Source organism: Mya arenaria, chromosome 1 (genome assembly GCF_026914265.1).
Source record: "Mya arenaria isolate MELC-2E11 chromosome 1, ASM2691426v1".
Classification (NCBI taxonomy): domain Eukaryota; kingdom Metazoa; phylum Mollusca; class Bivalvia; order Myida; family Myidae; genus Mya; species Mya arenaria.
The window spans coordinates 31,397,300-31,404,990 of record NC_069122.1 but is presented as its reverse complement, the minus strand read 5'-3'; positions in this window follow the sequence as shown (position 1 = coordinate 31,404,990).

The window sequence follows — 7,691 nt, the reverse complement described above, 5'->3', positions numbered from 1 at the left end:
CCTGGATATAAAGCCTAACAATCTTCATTGGAACGGGGCCCTGTTTTTATGAAGACACGATTAGGTACACTCAACGGTCTTCGGTCGGCAACTTTTATTATTAAATAATATATTCTAAGCCTGAAATATACCCGAAACGCTTCGACGCACACACTCGAATTAAACACTTTCCTGGTGTAGCATAAAACCGGACAACATATAACGTCGATACTTTGGCTGCAATCCTCTTGGAATGCCGTCTTCCGGCCTGCACTGATTGTAACATTATCATTATAACAATGCTGACAATTCCATTTTATAGGGGTTAAGCTTATGAGTTATGGAAGGGAGCAGAACCATGTCCTTTTTTACATTAATTACCATTCTGTCCTTATGGATACCATCATGGGTACCCTTGTACCTTCATAGAATTAAATGCTTTAGACTGTAAACTATCTTTTAGTTTTGATATAAAAAAATCATAATAAGATCATAATGACATTCACACTTATCATATTTTGCAGTTAAAACCTAATATTACTTCAAATAAATATAGTTCATAACATTTTCTGTCAAATTCATCATTTTCAAGCTCTTTATCGGCCTTCCTAAATGTGCCCTTTTCCCTTCGCACCAGCTGTCCCATTTCTGCGGCACCCTACCTTCTTTAAAGCCCCAGGCTAAAACTCTACTTTTACTAAGATGCATTTTCCAAATATAATTTTAACATCATCATCATAATAGTTAATTGTAAGTTTGGATTATGGCTGGACATTGATTTAAATGTCTCTCTTTAACGATGCTGACATTAAAGATTAATAAATATGGGAACAAACATGAAAACATGACATTTATTCAAAACAGTTTTACATGCTGTAAAATGACAATTTTTCTCTTCTTAATGTATCGGTAACAAGTCAACAGTTTTGGGGACTTAAAAGTTATTATAAAATTGATATAATTTCTTAGTAATGAGCTTTTATTTTTCATTCATTTTTCAAGCGTTTGTCAAACAAATATTGTGATGTTCTTCCTTTGGCAGTGAACACTTTTTATACTATTGGCAGATTATTTCGAAAGTAAGACTCATCTCCTACCTAGGGCGATATTCATAAAACATCTGAAGTAATTTCTAGTAATTAACTTCAGTCTATTTCCAAAAATGTTCATCATCAAATTAAAAGAAAAATAGAAGTTGTTTTAGCATAAAGGTATGTATTTTGAATCAAATCAATACAAATAAAGTAGTACAGATATCATAAAGTTATTATACGATCCTTAACTTCAAAAATATATTTAAGTTGGGGAATTACTTAAGGTGTTTATGAATAACGGCCTGAAGCTTGGTCAGTCGAGCTATTTTTATCTAGCGATTGGTCCCCAAGTTGATCTCTTGGCCTGAGAGCTAGAAAACTGACCAAGCGTGAGGTAACTGTGTTGCTAGCTAGCCACCTCCTGCATGGCGGCTTCCAACAGTATATATTTAAAAGCAAATACTTGACCACACGATATTCTGAAGTATTTGCTCATGGAAGGGATGACCCGGTTATACCATCAATAACATATTGGAATATGTAAGGACATCATAACACTCCTTTCTTAATATCAACTATTTGTAAAACTCATTTTCTGGACATGCCCTCGACTCCTTTGCAACTCACAATTGTTCAGAGTCATCGAGTCATCTCGTTCGTGTATGATGGTGTGTTAAAGACAATCATTAATAAAATACAGCTGTATCCAACCCTGACTTCGCTGCTTCTCCTAAAGTTTCTACCATATCACTAACATTTGTTTTAAAACACTTATTTCCTAAAGTTTCTTCCATGTAACTAACAATTACATGCATCTGTTTTAAATACTGCAAGTGCTGTTTTGGCACATATAATAAATGTTAAACAGTTATTTGAAATATGTCCATTACTTGATACTTTACAATAAAACGCCCCGTAGACGCTGTTCGTTTCTTTTTCAAGTTGACGCTGTCGCATTTCGTCTAATCTTACTATTTTTAGAAGGCATGCCTTTTGTTTTAATAATCAAAACCAAGCCGAGTTTGTCATTATAGCCTCACCATCATTTATAAGTCGAAGATTCTGTAAAATATGGCAGTGATGTTGTTGATAAGAAGCTGGAAACTATCGGTTTTGATGATGAACTAGACGTTGCAGACGTTGTTTGTGTCGGTATCGATGACGCCGACGATGTAGTTGTGACTGAAGATGATGACGATGATGTCGATGAAGATGACATTGTTGTTGTACTTTTCGATGAAGTTGACGATAAAGTCGATATCGTTGGCAATGGTGATGCTGACATTGAAGATGACTGTGTCGTTGTTGAGCTCGAAGATGATGATGTTGTTTGGGATGAAGTGTCAAGCGATAGAGTTGATAAGGAAGAACTAGAGGTTGTTGTTGTTGTTGGCATAGAAGATGTCGAAGAGCTTGATGATGATGATGATGATGATGATGATGATGATGATGATGATGACGTCGTTGGAAATAAACTGGATACAGTGGATGAAGATGGGGGCGATGAAGAATACCATACTATTTTTGGTGGTTCTAGTTTCGATGTTGTTGAGCCCAACTTTGAAGTCATGGAGTCTGTAGTCTTAGTTTTGACTTTATTTGGATCGTAAACAGCGTCATTGAATACAGAGGTGACAATGGACTTGTACCGTGTGTTTAAGTCACGTGTGCTAGGAACTGAGACTGACGATACGTCTGTTGTTGTCACTGTGTTCTGTAGTATGGACGGTTTTCCAAATAAAGCAGTTTCTGCAGATGTAACAGTTTTGGCATATTCGTCTGGTCTGTCGTGCAACGAGCTATCGCTACTTTGAGACTTCGGGGATTTGGTCGCATAAAAAGACGAACGAGCATCAGGACGAACTTCGCTTGTCGACGTAGACGCTGGAAACGTGTATTTCGGAGTTGTTGTTACAGGTATTTGTGTTGGATTCGTTAACGATGCTTCTGAATAATCATTATTTTCAGTGGTCAATCTATTTCGCTTTCTTGCCCCATTTGTATCACTGAATTTATTTCTCGCTTCTTCAGGATTATTTTTCTTCAATTTGTTCTTATAATCAGATAATTGTCTTTCTAATTCTTTTAAAACGGACGATTTAACTTGAGGATGATTTAATACTTGGCTTAGAATATCGTCAATAGAAAGTGCTCCCTTGTTATCCACGTTTTGTTGTTTCTCTGACAAACGAATCGGTTTTGCTGGAAATTAAATGAAATCTGTTTAAAAAAACAAGTAAAAATTGGATAGTAAATAAACTTATTAAGAGAAGTAAAAACGTCATGAGTTATAGCATATATCTAGTTTAAACTCTAGTTGTAATTTAATTAATCATTTGAAACAAATACAAAAAGCTACAACAATAGTGGCCAGATTCTTGTTAGTTGGGCTTAAACCAGTATTCTTTCTTATGACACCTATCAATTCATTAGTTCTGAAATAAAAGGTTGTTGTCTATTGTATTTTAACTGAAGTTTTGATCCAAACCTACGGTTAAGTATAATAAAGGTCAACAGTGTATAAATCCATAAAAGTGTCGTCCCATTATTTCCATAACTTCGTTAACCATTTTTGGCCATTTGGTGGTGTTGGTGCCATTGGATTAGTCCCGGTGACACCTTTCAAATTTGTTTGTGTATAAAAGGTTGAACTTGAAAGTCCAAAACACTGTTACTCAACAATTTGAATTGAACACTAAAACTGTATATAGACTTGATTTTTCAAAACATGTACAAAATATTGATTTATGGAACTATGGCGACGATGCACGTGTATGTATGTTTATGGATACTTACCATAACTACGGTCTTTTGCAAGGAACAGCAAGCTAATGCACACAAACAGATGATGCATGGTCTGAAAACAGCAACATTATTTGTATCGATATATCATAATGAGCGTAGGTGCAATGAAATATAACTGTGCACAAAGGAGTGCGAAAGAGATATTGGTCTAGGGAAAATAATGAAATCAAAACACAACATATTACCTGTCCCATATTCCTGTGAATTAGTCACCAAACCAAGATGATCTATAAACTGCATTGGAAACGTATGTTAGGCGTTGTTTTTTTTACATAGAACTGAAATTCCGAAAGCTAATGCAAAGTATCGCGTAGAATGCCCCCCTGCTGATTCTCCTAATGCCACAATCTGTGACCACAGTGTTACCGTAGAATCGAGGATTTTCGTTATAGTGTTTTTTTTTTGGCAGAAACGGTTATAGATTTATATCTGGGACCTGTTTTAATAAAGATTTTATTCGATTTAAGTCCACATTGACAACAAATGACTCCCCACTATCGTGTCTGTAGGATAATGACCCCCACTGAACAAAACCGACTATTTTTACTGTGGTCTTTATAAATAAATATTAGGTCAACAAGGCTTTGTAGTAAAATTGGTTCCTCTGCAGCTATTGGTGTGGTTCTTATAAGATGGTAAATTAATGACTTTTTATTACAACGATCGCATAAATGTAACGTCAAATTGGCAGGCTAGCTCGAAAATCGTCCCCAAGAATTGTATAAAAATTCGCGTTTTCTTAATTTGCATTCTCTTTTCTTTTTTTTAATTCAAAAGGTAATAAAACACGCACCCTCCAATGTATTTCAAAAACAATTGTGTTTAACGACCCTTTATTTACAATGTTTTAATAGACATTTTGAGAAGATGTCATATAAAATAAACATACGACGGAAAAGATAAAAAAAAAAACGTTAAAATAAAGTAGTGCAACATTTCAGTTTAAAAATACGCCTGTAATCTCCGTATATGACGTAAACCATACGACATTTTCAACTGTTTTCGGTCATTAACAAACAACATGGAGGTAAATATAGAGAAAGAAAATGTTGCTGACGTGGAGTATTCTTTTTATATTAATTTTACTTTTAGAACCGAGAGCAACTCCGTTGTTGTTCTATTTGTAAAAAAAATATGTTTTTCTTATAGCTTAGTGTGTATATTTTTCATATTATACGTATCTTGTAACGGGTTTTATTAAAAAAAACACGTTGTGTCTTTAGATGTCCAATTTCACACCTTAATGTTGTTTTTAACTAAAGCGAGTGTTATGGTCTAAAATACCGAAGTTACAGCTTAATTTATTTCATTAAACCAACACGGCAAACAATATATAATTTTGATTGAAAAACATGAAATATATTAGATTGTTTGCAAATGTTTACGTTAAGGGCTGGACACCAGTGATGTTCGACTGCTGACAAAGAATAAGGTCGCAGTTTTTTATATTTAACATTCAAAATTGTACGTGTTATGACTTAAAGCGGAACTAACGCTTTAAGAAATTTATGTTTTTTTCTGCAGTTTTCCAAACAATCGTGATCTGTTCTATTGTGAATTATCATATATTGCTAAATTGAACGCATCGATGCCAGCATTAGCTAATTCTAAGACGGAATTAAAAGAAATAGTAAAAACTGTCAATCTATAAAGGTGGTTCTTTAATTAAATGAAGTGGACGTTACGATATGATTGTAATGAGATTGCGTCATCACGGTCATTAAGACAAGAACAAAAAAAACGACCCGCATAAATCGAAATATGTCCTGGTAAATATCAAATCTCTTTTCTCGAAGGAGCATCATTATGTACAGCAGCTGCCGGTCATAAAACTTGACCTTTTAGATGAAAAAATAATGTTTGTTTCCGATTTCACTGCTAAAGACAACTAGCAATAAGTAGTGTATATAAGTTTGAAGTAGCATTTAGCAGTATTTATAAGTTATAAGTAGCATTTAGTAGTTTTTATAAGTTTGAAGTAGCATTAAGTAGTATTTATAAGTTTGAAGTACACATGTAGTATTTAGTAGTATTTATATAAGTTTGCAGTAGCATTTATTAGTATTTGTAATTTAAGAAATAGTATTTAGCAGTATTTGTATTAATAGAAGTAGTATTTGTATTTTGAGAGGTAGTATTTAGTAGTATTTATATACGTTTGCAGTAGTATTTATTAGTATTTGTAATTTAAGAAATAGTATTCAGCTGTATTTGTATTTTTAGAAGTAGTATTGGTATGTTTAGAAGTAGTATTTTTGGTAGTTGGGATTTTTTCTAGTAAAGTTTGGTCTTAAAATCTTTATCACACTTCAACCCGTCGCAAATTGGTCTGGGTACGTTTCCGAAAAATAAATTCCCAAACTTATATTCCAAATGGATATATCAATTTAAGAAAAAAATGTCTGCTCGCCATGAAAACAATAGTGTTGTGTGCAAAAAGGGGGAGGACGGGAAACCGAAAACAAACTCTTTTTTGTACGCCAAAAGGTGTTATTCAATGAGATTAATTTTATGACACAACGCAACAAGGATAGTATGTTTTATAGTATATAAACATCACAGGCAAGAAGTAATCCTGGCGAGAGCTTGATCTGTTACGTCAACACATTAATGCACCGAAAGTTCATTGTACATTTATATATATATATATGTACGTGTATTTCTATCGTGTAGTACGATGATCCGTCAGTGCGTTGACGTTGATAGCTCATTGTTGCGTTGCGTTGTGTCATAAAATAATCTCATATATATTAAATAAAAAGTAACACCACATCGGTATTATTTTTTTTAATAAGCCGACCGGTTTCGCTTGTAGCTCATCAGGACTTATAAACAAATTATATATAATTTACTCTATGTATATATGACACAACACAAAAAGGAGGCTATGTTTAGGCAAGAAAAATATGAATTTATGCATGAAAACAAATACAAATCATCATTCGTCCACGCATTGTTGGAAAAATAATATAAGCGTCTTCCACAATTCCAACGTGGGTGGGGAAAGGCCAAAAAAGAAGACGTTTTTAAATTTTCCTTATTTTTGAGGTTATATATATTTTCAAGACTAAAAAATGCATCCTTTGCAACATTGGTGTTAATACAAGGGAATTAAGAAAATTAAGGAGACAAGATTTGTTTCACATCGTTGTTGAAAATCTGTTTGCAATCTTCCGGAATACTTTTTGTCAAAATTATAACTTTTCCAGACTATCTATTCAACAATCTTTTGTGGTCCCATGATAAAAACGTTTTCAAATAAGAAAGTTTCTTAATAAAATATTGACTTTAAAAAACAATTCACTTCTTGGATAATAAAATGCAAATATCCTTCTTCAAGTTGAATAAATCACCACAAAGTTACAATACATTGTTGAATTGACAGTGTCAAATAACTTGAAACTATAAAAATCCTAATATTGAAACGCTTTTATGTTAAAATGTTAATGCTTTTTGAGCTTGTATTCATATCATGGGATAAAGTATGCATGAGGTCACAATAGGGTCCGTATTCAATAACTTCTGAATTTCAGACTCAGGGGTCGTTTCAAAAAGCTTCACTAAATATTCAATATAACTTCAATAATCTTCAATCCGTGTAAACATCACATATGACAATATATTGATTCTTATTATTTACTCATCTATGTGTTCATTTTAAATACTGGTAAATGTTCAATTCACAAGAATAAAATAGAAAGCAATACAAATAAAGAAAATATGACACTAAGATAATTTCAATGTACGACTATAAGCGACTAAGACCTTTAAAGATGCACTCTTACTCTAAAATAAGATTTATCACATTTAATTACTTTGTTTTAATATACCAAAAGGGATGAATAAATGTAGAAAACAATGGTTCTTGCATGT